Source organism: Balaenoptera borealis (genome assembly GCF_965194805.1).
Source record: "Balaenoptera borealis genome assembly, chromosome: 4".
Taxonomy (NCBI): domain Eukaryota; kingdom Metazoa; phylum Chordata; class Mammalia; order Artiodactyla; family Balaenopteridae; genus Balaenoptera; species Balaenoptera borealis.
Window position 1 is genome coordinate 113,779,450 of NC_138861.1, and position 14,467 is coordinate 113,793,916.

The window sequence follows — 14,467 nt, forward strand, 5'->3', positions numbered from 1 at the left end:
CTGTTCATGTACAGCTTGAGGTGGTTTTCATAAGGTGATACTTATATGACCGCTGCTCATATCAAGAGGTGCAAAATGAAAAGTCTTCCTGTGTTCACAGATTGGAAGACTTAATAATGTGAAAATGTCCATGCTATCCAAAGCGATCTACAATACAGATCCAATGCCATCCCTACCAAGATCCCAAAGACATTTTTTTACAGAAATAGAAAAACAATTCTAAAGTTTATATGGAACCACAAAAGACCACAAATAGCCAAATCAATCTTGAGAAAGAAGAACAAAGCTGAAGGCATCACGCTTCCTGATTTCAAAATATATTACAGAGCTACAGTGACCCATATAGTATTATTTGGGCATAAAGACAAACGTACAAACCAATGAAAATGAATAGAGAGGCCAGAAATAAATTCAGGCATATAGGGTCAACTGATCTTTGACAAGAGTGCAAAGGAAACACAAGGGGAAAGGATAGTCTTTTCAACAATGGTGTTTGGAAAACTAAATAGCCACTTGTGAAAAATGAAATTGGACCCTTATCTCACACCACACACAAAAATCAACTCAAAATGGATTACAGACCTAGATACGAGACCTGAAACTGTAAAACTTCCAGAAGAAAGCATAGGGGGAAATCTTTATTCTATTGATCTTGGCAATGATCTCATGGATATGACAGCAAAAGCACAAGTAACAACAACAACAGAAATACACACGTGGGACTGTTGCCAAGCTAAAAAGCTTCCTCACAGCAAAGGAAACAATCAACACAGTGAAAAGGCAACCTACAGGATGGGAGAACATATTGCAAGCCATGTATCAGATAAGGGGTCAGACTCCAAAATGTGTAGGAAACTCCTACACCTCAATAGTAAAAACAACCAATAACGCAATTAGAAATGGGCTAAGGACTTAAATAGACATTTCTCCAGAGAAGACATAACAAACGGCCAACAAGTAGATATAGGAAAAAAAATGTTCAAAGGCACTAACCTTCTTTTGATTTGCAGGGAAATGCAAGTCAAAAACCACAGCGAGATGCCACTCATACCTGTCAGGATGGCCATTATCAAAAAAACAAAAGACAACAAGAGAAATTGGAGCCCTTGCACACTGTTGGTGGTAATGGAAAACGGTGCAGGTGCTGTGGAAAACAGTATGGAGGTTCCTCAAAAAATTACAGGTAGAAGTACCATATGATCCAGCAATCCCACTTCTGGATATTTCTCCAAAAGAATTGAAATCCAAACCTCAAAGAGATATTAGCACTCCTATGTTCATTATAACTCTATATAGAGTAGCCATGATGTGGTAACAACCTAAATGTCCATTGATAGATGAATAGAATAAGAAAGGTGTACTATATATATATACACACACATATATTCACATATATATATAGACATACATTGGAATTCTATTTTGCCTTAAAAAGGAAGGAAATTCTGAAATATATATAGCTTGGATATACCTTGAGGACATTATGCTAAATGAAATAAGCCAGTCACAGAAAGATAAATATTGCATGATTCCTCTTACATGAGTTATCTAAAATGCTCAAATTCATAGAACCAAAGAGTGAAATGGTGGTTGCCGGGGCTGGAGGGAGATGGAAATAGGGAGTTATTAATCAATGGGCATAAAGTTTCAGTTAAGCAAGATAAATAAGCTCTAGAGATCTGCTGTACAATATTGTACCTATAGTGAATAATATATTGTACACTTAAAAATTTGTTAAGAGAATAAATATCATGTTAAGTGTTCTCACCATAAAATAAAATAAAATAAAATAAAATAAAGCAAATAAAAATAAACGGAGTCTCTTGCAGACAAAAAAAAAGAGCAGTAAGAAGAAGGAAAGAAAGAAATTACTGACCTCAAGAACTGCAGCCCCTCTCTCCTCCACCCCAGGCTCTCTGCCACTCATCTACTCCTATAGATAACCGTTGCCCTGACTTCGTCAACCTCATTTAGTTTTTTTCCAGGTTTGGAACTTTAAATAAATGTAGACCTGTGGTGTATCTTCTCTTGTATGAGGCTTTTTCATTCAACATTATGTTTCTGAGGATCACTTGTTTCATGTAGTTGTAGATTGTTTATTCTAGCTTGTGCCTGTATTTCAGTGTTTGATTATATTGCAGTCTGTTCTTTTGGCTTGATGGAATTTGGGTTGTTTCCATTTGGGGCTGGAACAAACCTTGTATAAGTCTTGCACATTTTTTTTTTTTTTTTTTTTTTTGGTGTACCTGTAATTTTTTGGATGTGTACTTTGGAATGGAATTGCTAGGTCATATGCAAATGCTTAGTTCTGATTGGCACTGTCAAATCGTTTTCCAAAGTGTTTTTACCAATTTACACTTGCACTGTGATATATGAGAATTCTAGTTTTCCCTCATCTTTGCCAACACTCGGTACTGTCATTCTTCATAATTTTAGAAATTCTGGTGTACGTGTAGTGACAATCCATTGTGATTTCAGTTTATATCGCCTTGATGCCTGATGAGACTGAGCGCATTTTCATCTGCATATTGGTCATTTTAATACTCATTTTATGAAATATCTGTTCAGGTCTTCTACCAATTATTTGTCAAATAGGTTTCTCTCTCTTCTTACTGATTTTTAGGTGTTCTTGATGTGTTTTGAAAAAGAAACATTTGTCAGTTATATACATTGCAAATATTTTCTCACACTCTGGCTTTTTCATTCTCTTAATGGTATCTTTTAGTAACAGAAATTGTTACGTGAATGTACCCAACATAACAAGTTTGTCCTTTGTAATAGTTAAGACATATTTTGTTTCCTATTTAAAAAATCTTTGCTACTTATAAGTCCCCAATATTTTTTTCCTGTGTAACCTTTTGAAGGTTTACATTTTTACCTTTCATTAATGATTTTCCATCCATCTGGAGTTGATTTTCTTTATGGGGTGAGGGGAGGAGGGGACAGTATTTATTTCCAGTTTACCCAGTACTGTGAATCAAAAAGGCCATTGTGAACAGTTTGCTATCACTGTGTAACAAAAACTATCAAAAACAATTTAGTCACTTGAAACAACTACCATTTATTTTGGTCACAATTCTGCATGTCAGCAATTTGGGCTGAGGCTCACTTATACATCTGCAACCCACCTCTGGGTTGACTGGGGCACCTTTCCATATGGTTTTTCACCTTACAGCAAGATAACCTGGCTGGTTCACATAGCGGCTAGGTTCTAAGGAGAAGAGAATGTCATAATGTGAAAGCACTTTTCAATATCCGTTTATATCACATTTGCTATCATCCCTTTGGCCAGAGGAAGGCCAGTATTCAACCCCAGACTTTGGGAGGGGACTTCCCCATGTCATGGATATAGGGTAGTGTGGTCATATTGGGGTCCATTCTGCAATAATCTGCTCAAACCATGCTGTCCCCATGGCACTACAATGTCACCCTTGTCTCAAAGGAATTGACTGTACGTGTGTTGGTCTGTTTTTGGTTTTGGACTCTTTATTTCATGGTTCTACTTGTCAGTCTGTATGCTAGTAACATATTTCCTTAATTCCCCTAACTTTGTAATTTTAGATATGGCATTTTAACTTCTCTTACTTTGTTATTCTTCTGTGAGATTGCCTTGACTACTCTTGGCCCTTTGTATTTCCATATAATCATAGGAACAGGTAGTCAATTTTCTTTAAAAAATGGCTGGAATTTTGTTAACTAAATAGATAAATTGGAGGACCATTAACAACTTCAAAATACTGAGTCTTCTAATCCATGAGCATGGTATATCCCTCTATTTATAGTCATTCTATTTCTCTCTGTAAAACTTGAGCTCTTGCACATTTTTTAGATATGAAAAAGTCTGCATACAATTAAACATTATAGATGTTTAATTGTATGATGCTATTTGAGTGTTATCTTTAAAATGATACATAGAAATACAATTGCTTTTTTGTATATTGATCTTGTATCCAGTGTCCTTTCTAAAATTACTTATTAAGTACATTAGTTTTTCTGTAGATTATCTTTGACTTTCTACATATCTAATTGTGTCTTCTGTGAACAAGGGTGTTTTATATTTTCTTTTCCAAACCTTATACCTTTAATTTCTTTTTGTGCCTGAGAAATTTTCTAGGACCTACTGGAGGCTGAATACAAATAGTGATAATAAGCATTTTGCTTTTTTCCTAATTTCTTTAAATATTGAACCATTAGGGTTTTTTTTTAATTTTTAAAATTTTTTTGGTAAATACTCTATCAGATTAAAGAAACTCCATCTACTCCTAAATATACTGTGTTTTATCATGAATTGGTATTGGATTTTATCAAATGCTTTTAATGCATCTGTTAAAATTATTTCAAATGCTTTTTTTTCTCTTTATCTGTTAATGTCATCAATCTTACATTTCTGGGATAAACTGAATCTGGTCGTGTTGTAGTAACCTTCTTATAGCAGGATTCAGTCTGCTAATATTTTATTTAGGATTTTTGCATCCATGTTCATGAGTCAGATTGACCTGTAATTTTCTTTTCTTATAATGTTTTTCTCATGTTTTGGTATCAAGATGAGGCAGTCTCATAAAACACATTGGGAAATGTTCCCCCTTTTTCTGTTCTCTGGAAGAGTTTACATAATTTTGGTGTTCTTTCCTACTTTAATGAAAGAGGCCATCTGGACCTAAAGACTTATTTGTGACAATATAGTTAATTGTAGATTCTACTTCCTGAGAGGTACAAGACTATTCAGATTTTCTATTGAGTTTTTTATCTGTCAACCAGTCAAGCAACTTGCAGAGTGAGAGAATCAAGCTCATGTTAAAGTTCAGGTTCATTTGGCATTACACATTTTTTTTAAGTCAATGGATTTTATTCACACTTATCAATCGTTCCACTAGTGTCTTTCATAACATAAGGAAAAAATTTTCACAGTTCAGGAGCCAATTCAAGATCACATATTACATTTAGTTGTCATGTATATTTCTTTAAAAATTATTTAAGTTGCTTTTTACTTGATAGTGGCCTTTGATTTTATTTATTTATTTCCATTTCTTGCTATTGTGAATCAGTGGCTTAAAATTTAAAGTATTTCTACTCCTGGGAATTATGACTGTTTCTTAAGTGGTTAGCAGATCTGGTGATGGAAAATACATAAATCCACACACACCTGGATTCAAAGTCCAAACCTACCAGTTCTAGCTGTGTGATCTGGGGAACAATGCTCCACTTCTTTGAGCTGCATTTTTTTCTTTTTTTAAATAAAACTTTATTATTATTTTTCACATGTACAATATTATACTTCTACTCCACCACAGTGTGCTTCAGGATCACCTGCAAACCTTAAATCTGCCGATGCTGAGGGTCATTGACTTCAGGAAGTGGGCTCATCATTGTACCTCCTAGAATGACAAGTAGAAATCAGGGGGAAAAACAGAAGAGTGACTAAAACAGTAATTAGGAGAGAACAGTTATGTTTAAATCTGAAACACTCATTAGTCTTGAAGAATGGAAACCTTAAAAGGCAATTTATATGCAAACACTTCCAATGTTCTTTCTGCACCAGGCTGCCCACCATCATTAGCTTGCCAAAGACCACCTCTAAGGAGGATTTTTTCCCTCTCCCTTTTTCTTCCCTCCTAATTGCCATGCTCTCGCCAGCTTCCTTGTCAAATTAATGCAGACAGAAGCCACGTTCTTACCCAGAGCTTTGTCCGGCAACAAAACCATGTGCTTCATTATCCCGCCAGCCACTGATGTCTCAGAATCTCAGGATGTGAAAGCCAGAAGTAGCTTTCCAGGTGCCATGCACAACGGCCTCATTTTCCTAGTGAGGGAGCCGAGGTCCGGGAAGAAGGCACAAGTCCAAGGTTAGATCCTTCCTTCATCCATTTACTCGACAGATGTTTATCAAATATTTATTGAGCAACTACTTCACACCTGGTACAATGGAAATAAAGATAGACAAGTGCCCTAGTTACAGACAGACAGTGAGCTAATAAATTAATACATACAAAATGGGAGAATATGATATATGCCAGAAGGAAATATACAGGGTCCTATGATAGAAAATGATGTGCATGGACCTCCTTGATGGGGTTTGTCTTAGTTCAGGTTTCTCTAGAAGTAAACCCTGAGACAAGGTTCTACATGCAAGCAGTTTGCTTAGAAGGCGATCCCAAGAAAGACGGAGGGAGGGCAAGTGAGGCAGGGAAGGGGAGACAGTCATTAAAGCTTGGGTTATCAAGCAGGTTACCACTGTGGGCACCTGCAGACTTTGGGAAGTGGTATAGAACATGCCTCAGGGTCATCCCACCCCTATGTTCAAGGGATGTGGGATGTTGATTCACCCATGCCCACCAGTCACTGGTTGAAGGCTCCCCCAGGGTACTTGCAATTCTGGGCATTTACCAGCTGCCATGCAGGGCAGAGCAGAGTCCTATCACCAGGTAAAGCCCTCCATCAAAGAGATGCAGGTGTTTGCAGTGTGTGCATTGAGGTGGTAAAGACAGAAGATGAGTGGGGTACCAACAATGTCAGCTACAGGGTAGTATTAGTCAGGGAATCCAGAGAAACAGAAGCAATAGGGACGCTATTGGATGGGTAGATGGATGGATAGATAAAGAGATTTGTTATAAATAATTGGCTTATGCAATTATGGAGGCTGAGAAGTCTCAAGATCTGCTGTCAGAAGGCTGGAGGCCCAGGAGAGCCAATAGTGTAAGTTTCAGTCTGAAAGCTAGCAGGCTCCAGATCTAAAAAGAGCCAATGTTTCAGTTCAAGCCCGAAGGCAGAAAGACTGATTTCCCAGCTCTAGGGAGTCAGTTAGAGTGTTCTTGTACTCCTCAAAAGGGTTAGCTTTTTGTTCTATTCAGGCCCTCAACTGATTAGATGAGGCCAACCCACATTGGGTAGGGCAATCTGCTTTACTCAAACTACCAATTTAAATGTTACTTTCATCCCAAACACCCTTGCAGATAAACTCAGAATAATATTGGACCAAATATCTAGGCATTTCACACCCCGTCACGTTGAAACATAAAGTTGACCATCACAAAGGTAGTCCAAGAAAGTTTCTCTGTGGAGCAGAGGTCTAAGATTGGAAAAATGAACCATGAGTGGGGTTCACAAAGAGCTGGGGAAGAAGAGTCCTGGAGTAGGGAAGGGAGGAGATTGGCTGGCTCTCGGGGTTAACAGATGACTGTGACTGACTAAAGTGAACAACATTCATTTATTCAACAGATGAGATTCAATGCCTCCTATGTACCAGGCACTGGGGAGAAGGGAGTGAACAAATCAGACAAATATGCTAGTTCTTAAGGAGAGAGATAGACAACAACCAAAGGAGTAAAATACATAGTAGGTCAGATGGAGCCTCTGTCAGCCCTGGTCCCTGAGTGAGTGCAGTAGATGGAGCCATCGGCTGATCTGCGTGGACAAGTAGTACAAGTAACAAAACAAACATTCATTATTACAACCCATCAAGATTTTGGGTTTACTTGTTACACAGCATAACCTAGCCCATACTGATTGATGAACCATCTTGCTAAATGGCAAAACAGATCCTATCACCCCATTCTTTTAACACACACACACACACACACACACTCCCCTCTACCACTCAGAACCCTGTATGCTCCCCATTGCCCTCAGGATAAGGCATAACATCTTTATGCAACCTCAAAAGCCCAGCATGGCCTGCTCTTGCCACCTCTTCAGTATCATCTCTTGCCTCTACACCCCCCACCCCAACCCCATTTCAGTGTCTTTGAACTTGCTCTTTCTTCTGCTTGGAATAATCTCTCATACTCTCCCCACTTCCACCCCTCCTGCCCCTCCTCCCAACACTGCCCAACTCCTGTGTATCCTCTGGTCTCAGTGTCAAGTTCACTCCTTCAAAGGAGCCTTCCCTGCCCCCAGGTGTCTTCCTTCCCATGACATCTCTTCTTGTAGCCTTCAGCACTTCTGCCAATTACAGGTAAAATTCCTGTTGAATGTCAGGTTCCTATTAGATTTTAGGTTCCTGAAAGACAGAGACGTCTGTCTTATTTGTTCTGGTGTCTCAGCACACAACACCAACGAAGTCAAAGAATAAGCTCCCTGTAAATATGTAACCAATGAATAAATAACAGATCTTTCTGACATCTTTCCACCAGAGTGCTTTTATTAAAAGTCAGATTTTCTTTTAAAAGGAGTCCTGCATAGAGACATAGGACTCACTTTTGTGAGTTCCAGTCTTTTCAAAGAACTCCCTCCTGTCTTCCAATAAAAAGAGAGACAGGAGAACCGAGGAAACACATCTCCTCCAGAACACACTGTGCCTCCTGCATGGCGGGCGGCCGGGGAGATGTGATGCTTTAATTGGGAGCAGCGGGGGCTCATTATTCCGCGGGTGGAGGCGTGATGCACCTCCCAGGTTGGAGCCCGGCCTTTGGGATTACTCAGCAGCCCCAGCTCTTCCCAACCCCTGACCCCACATTAATGACCCAAGTTAAGGAGAGGGCAACTGTTCCGACCACTTTGTGAGGTCCCGGGCTGCAGGGAACCTACCCTGCATGGGAGGGAGTAGCTGGAGACCTTCCCTGAAATTCCATCATCAGTTGTCAAAGGTCATAGTGAAATTATGATTTAATTTGGTTAGAAGTACAGGGATCTGGGAGATGCTCAAGGGTGGTTCTCTTGTAAGTGTCACATCTCAGGCTGTCCTGTGTCATTGGTTAGCTTTGCCAAGTTGCTTTATCGTCCAAAAGGGAGACTCCCATCTCCTGGTCTTTGGGACGCTCTTGGTGCCTCCAGGGCCTCACGTGCGGATTTGCACGTAACCGGCTGATTGAGCCCAACCCAGTTCCAGTCCCTGGGCCACCAGGCTTCCCAAACAGCACCGGCCCTAAAAAGGATCATAGTGAGGGAGACACGTGCGTGAGCTTGAAAAATTGCTTTCCTACTGTGTTCCAGGAAATATTCAGTTGTCTTAGCAGGCACTGGAAGTATAAGAGGGTGACACAAATGAAAATATGAGTGAAAATAAGGAAGAAAAACAGGGATGGGGCAGAAATGGCACCAGGGGGAAGCTGGAAATGTGTACCTTCAAAGCCCCCATGCAGATCTGAGCTTCCTCGTGGCCAATTCGAAAAGTGTAGCCAGGGCAGTAACCCATTTCGCAGGTCTGTACAGAGAAACCAGGCCTGGTGCTGAGGAGCTGCACAAGGACTCCTGGCCCTGAGGGGCGGCCCTGGACAAGCTGTCTGGAGGGTTGGCTCTCTCCTTGGCACTGAGACTCTGCTGGTCGCAGGAACTTGGCCAAGTCACTTGGCTCCCATTAAATCAAGGACAAGCATCTCTGCTCTGTTCCCCTCCCAGGGTGCCGTGAAGGTCAGAAAAGGGTGGAAATGCTTTTTTGAACCAGAAAGAACGATACAAGCATGAGGCATTATTATCTATAAGAAATTGATGGTACTAATTAATCTCTCTGAGCTTCAGTTACCTTAACTCTAACAACGGGCATAATAACAACCTCACAGGGTTTTTGTAAGAATGTAGATTGTCTGATTGGTGGCAGGACTTGTCTGATCTTAATCCTCTCCCTCTCTGGCTTTCTCTCATTAAGCAAGAGGGACAGACCCTCAGATTGAAATGGAGTGGGTTCAAATCATAATGACAAATGTTCTGCTCTGAACATTTATCTATTCTTTTAAACACTGTACATACATGGAATGCTCTACATACTCACTCACATGTTACACACACACACACACACACACACACACACACACACTGTATTCTGCTACATTACCTGCAAACAAGGCCAGCTCCATGCATGGGACCTGGGCAGTCGCCTCGGGCTGCACCCTGAGAGAGGCCCCACATTTGGTTTGATGCTCTATCACCATCTTGAAATGTTTAATAATATTTGAATAAGGGATCGTGCGTTTTCACTTTACACTGAGCCTTGCAAGTTCGACAGCTGGTCCTGTCCTGACTGCACGCGTGACTGGCCAGCACACTGAAGGAGGAAGAGAAGAGACCTTTAAAGCTGGAAGCTCAACTTCCTCGCAGAGTCTCTTTCTTTTCTCAGTAAAGCAGAGAGGGCTGTCTTACTCACTCTGGTGTCTGCATGTCACTGCCTGCCCGAGACCCCCAGAGACGGGGTGGGGGGCAGGCTTCCACCTGCTTCTGGGAGAAGGGGACATGTGATGGGGGTATCCTGGTGTGGCCGGTGCTTGCTGCATCTTTGACTTTCATTCTTCCGTCTCTGTGACTCCCACTGGCCTCTGATCTCTTCATCTTCATGCTGCCACGGCCGCCTGCGCCAGTGCACATCCTCCTGCACAGTGCTGTGGACCCAGTGGTTTCAGGCTCAGGCTCTAGAGCTGGAACGGCCGGTGTTCAAGTCCTCGGCCTGCCCCTCCGCGCCTCTGACCCAATGGCAAGGTTCCTGGCTTGTTTGGGTCTCAGCTTCCTCGTATGGAGAGTGGAGAGAGTGGGTGTGAGCTCCTCACTGTGAAGACTGAGAGCTAGGCCTGGCCCCGAATCGTCTGAAACGTCAGGCAATTGATGTGGCTGCAGCAGCCTCTTAACCCACACCCCCTTTCTGAGTTTGCTCCCAACCCATCACTTGTGACAGGCAGCAAAAGGGATCATCTGAAAATCTAAGTCAGGTCATATACTGTCCCCGCTTGGGACTCCTCCACAGTACCCCCTACATTTAAATTCACTCCAAGCTCTGTAAACAGTGGCCTGAGGGGCCCACCTACCTCTCTGACTTCAGCTCACTCCCACCTGCCCTTCCCATCACTCACCGCTTCAGACACACGGCCTTTTGTCAGGTGCTCAGAAACACCAAACTTGTTCCTGCCCCAGGACCTTTGCACGTGCTGTTCCCTGTGCTGAGTACTCGTGCACGAATAACTAGCATGACTGTTACAAACACCTGGCCAAATGGCACATTGTCCTTCTACCTCCCCACGCTTGGCTGGTCACTGCAGGCCAGAGCTTCTCAACCTCTCTTGCATCATCACCTTCCCACGCCCGTCCCAGGAGCCTTTTGAGACATCATTTTCCTGATCATCTCCTCCACTCCCCGCCTGCCATGGGATTTTGATAGCTCAGGTATACTGTATACCTGTGCACACTGTCTCTGTATGCCTGTGCTTTGCACTTAAAAGAGTAAGATAATTTTGCCCCCAGAATCAGTTTCCCCCTTCTTGCAGGATTGCATGCTGTGGGTAGTCCTGATGGTGGCGAGCTTCTGCCCCTCAGGCAGGCTCTGAGTTTGGTGTCATTCCCACAGTTTAGTAAACTCTTTCTGTGCCTTGTCCTGTGTGTGAAGTTCTGTCAATGTTAGAAATGAGAAGTTTGATATTCTGTTAGCTGGGAAAGCTCACGGAAGGGGTAGGAGCACGTGTAACCACTGGGGTGTTAGGAAGATTTCATACCAGGCTGGAACAGTTTCCATTTCTACATGGACAGAAAAGGAAATGGTTTGGCCTTTTTCTTAGCGAATATCTGACAAGGAGTGCTTTGGAGCTGGGCTGGACAGTGGGAAGCATGAGATTTCCAGAAAGCTTTCATTTCCTTTTCTTTTTCTCTCAAATATTGTCAATTTTTTCAGACTTCTGTTCTCAAGGTTTTATCTCCTTCCAAGAATCTGACAAAACCCAAGCATATGCTCAGCGACTGAGCAATTTGTGTTATGACTGTATGATTCTGTTATCAAATGTTCCATTTTCAAAATAAATTAGATAAGGACAGTCTCAGTTCTGAAAGAGTGCACTTAGCTTATAAATGTAGTTCACATATGAACTCACAAATTTCAAATAACATATTTGTATGTTCTGAGACTAATGTGGTGACTGGAGCTACAGAAGTTGCTTTTGTTTGCATAGAATCTATTATGTCCTTAAAGTTTTAATGATTTCTTTTTCCTCCACATTTATTTCAATATCCAGTCAGTTTTTAATCCCTACACATAGAGATCCAGTACTCACAAATAGACACTTTTTGAATGAATGATCGTAATGTTTACAGATCATGTGTGAAATCATGAGAATTTTTGAGATCTGTCTGTTAGTGTAAAAACAACTAAATGACTTAGTGACGGTGATCGGGAACCTGCCTGGTGCCGTGCTTTGTTCTGAGCACTTTACAAATATTAAATAATTTGATCCTACAGCAATCCTATTATGTAGCTGTTATTATTACTTTCCTATTACAGAGGAGGAAGCAGGTCCCACAGCTTGTAAGGGGAAGAGCCAGCTTCAGGTTCTGTGTATGTAGTGATGTCATTACAATAACAATTAACAATATTAACAGCTGCCAGTAGTAATGGCTTAGATGGCAGTAACACTAATAACAAAGCAGGTCAGATCTATCAGGTAGAATGCTGGATGTTTTCTGTAAATCATCTCTAATTTTCACGGTGTCTTTCAAAGGTAGTGAAATTACTGTGCCCATTTTGCAGATATGGAAGCAAAGCCCCAGAAAGGTTAAGACAGCCTCAGGTCACACAATGCTGGGTGGAGAGGCTGGGTCTGGAGTTGGGCCTGCATCCAAGTCTCTGTTGGGTCTCGCTGTGAGAGCTGAGAAGACTGCTGTCCCTGATAAGGGGGAAGGGCAGACGTCTGTTCAGGAAATTTCTCCTGGCCACCACTTGGCAGCCAGCCACATCGAGAGGCCAGGAAGGCTAGGAAAAACATAGCCCAGGCCTGTCCATGCAGATCTCCTGGGCCAGTGGAGAAGGGATAAATATCCACAGAATGGGGAAGAGTGGCTGAGTGTTCGCTGTGTCCACCCATTCACTCATTCATTCATTCAGTTGTCCATTTGCCAATGCTTTGAGGGCCTACTGTGTGCAGGCCCTGGCTCCACTGGGGATACTGACCACACCCACACCTGTGGCATTTGACCCAGTGGACCCCTCCGTGGACTCTCCTCCTTGGGTTCTCTTATGGACTGAATGTTTATGTCCCCCTGAATTCATACCCCAGGGTGATAGTATCTGGAGGTGGGCCTTTGGGTGATACTTAGGTTTAGATGAGGTCACGAGGGTGGGGCCCCATGATGGGATTAGTGTCCTTGTAAGAAGAAGAAGAGAGAAGAGAGCTCTCCCTCTCCATCACGTGAGGACACAGCAAGAAGGCAGCTGTCTCTGAACCAAGAAGAGAGGCGTTACCAGAACTGAATCTGCTGGCACCTTGTTCTTGGATGTCCAGCCTCCAGACCATGAAACATAAATGCCTGTTTGTTTAAGCCCCTCAGTCTATGGTATTGGTTACACCAGCCCGAGATGACTGAGACCAGTTTCGTGATATTCTCGGGTTCTCTCCCCTGTCTCCAAGCAGTGTCCCCTCCTGTGTCCCGTGTTGTCTTCCTTTAGCTGCAGGTGTCCCCAGGCTTCTGTCCTCAGCCCCTATTCTTGACCAGCGTGCCCCACCTGGACCAGTTCATCCACCTCTCCCACGCCGGCTGCTGAGTCCAGAGCCAGCACCCCCTCCTTACAACTCTCTGGGTCCTCCTGCTGTCTCTTTATCACCACGGGCCCCTCAAACTCACAGGCCCTGAACCAAACTCTCCATCTTTCCCCACAAATTGTCCTTGTTTCTCCTTTGGTCTTTGCCTCTGCTGGGGCCTTCACCCTCCATATCTAATCAGTCACCTGTGCTGGGGATCCAGAATCTTCACTGAGTCCACGCCTCCCTTCCTCTGTGGCCACTTCCAGTGTTCTTGCTGATTTGTGTCCTTTTCTCTCCTCCTGTCCTGGCTCCGGTTCAGACTCTCTGACCCCCTTGTCTGGATTCTACATGTCTCCTGGCCTCTCTTCCCTGGATCCACACTGTGGTGGGTGTGGGTGATGATTGAATACAGAGTTTTCCCTCTATAACCCAGGGTCTCTCATGTCCCCTAGTCCTGTGCTTTTCCAATAACATCAATATCATCATCATTATTGTCTGAATCTGCTCGGGCCACCATAACAAAGTACCATGGACTGAGGGGCTTAAACAATGGTAATTTATTTCCTCACAGTCCTGGAGGCTAAAAGTCTGAGATCAAGGAGTCAGCAGGGTTGGTTCCTTCTGAGGCCTCTCTCCTTGGCTTGTAGACGGCCGCCCTCTCCCTGTGTCCTCACATGGTCATCCTTCTGTGCATGTCTGTGTCCTAATTTCTTCTTCTTATAAGGACACCAGTCGTATTGGATTAAGGCCCACTCTAGTGACCTCATTTTACCTTAATCCCCTCTTTAAACGCCATTTCTCCGAATAAGTCCCATCTAAGGTTCTGGGGACTTTAGCATGTGAATTCTGGGGGACACAGTTCAGCCCATAACCATCATCGTCAATCATGTCACCATTGTCATCATCCCCATCACTCCTCCCCCACCACACGCACATTTATTGATCACCTGGTATGTGTTGGGCTCTGGTGTAAACCTTTTCACGTGTGATCTCATTTAATTTTCACAGGAATGGGGAGGAGAGAGGTGAGGTAAACCCCCACT

General features: G+C 42.7%; 1 protein-coding gene across 3 annotated transcripts in view; it reads left to right on the forward strand.

The window, feature by feature from the left end:
- The window catches only part of STK32B (serine/threonine kinase 32B), a 342,757-nt gene that overhangs the window by 62,753 nt on the left and 265,537 nt on the right, over positions 1-14,467 (forward strand). The gene's annotated exons all lie outside the window — the stretch shown is intronic.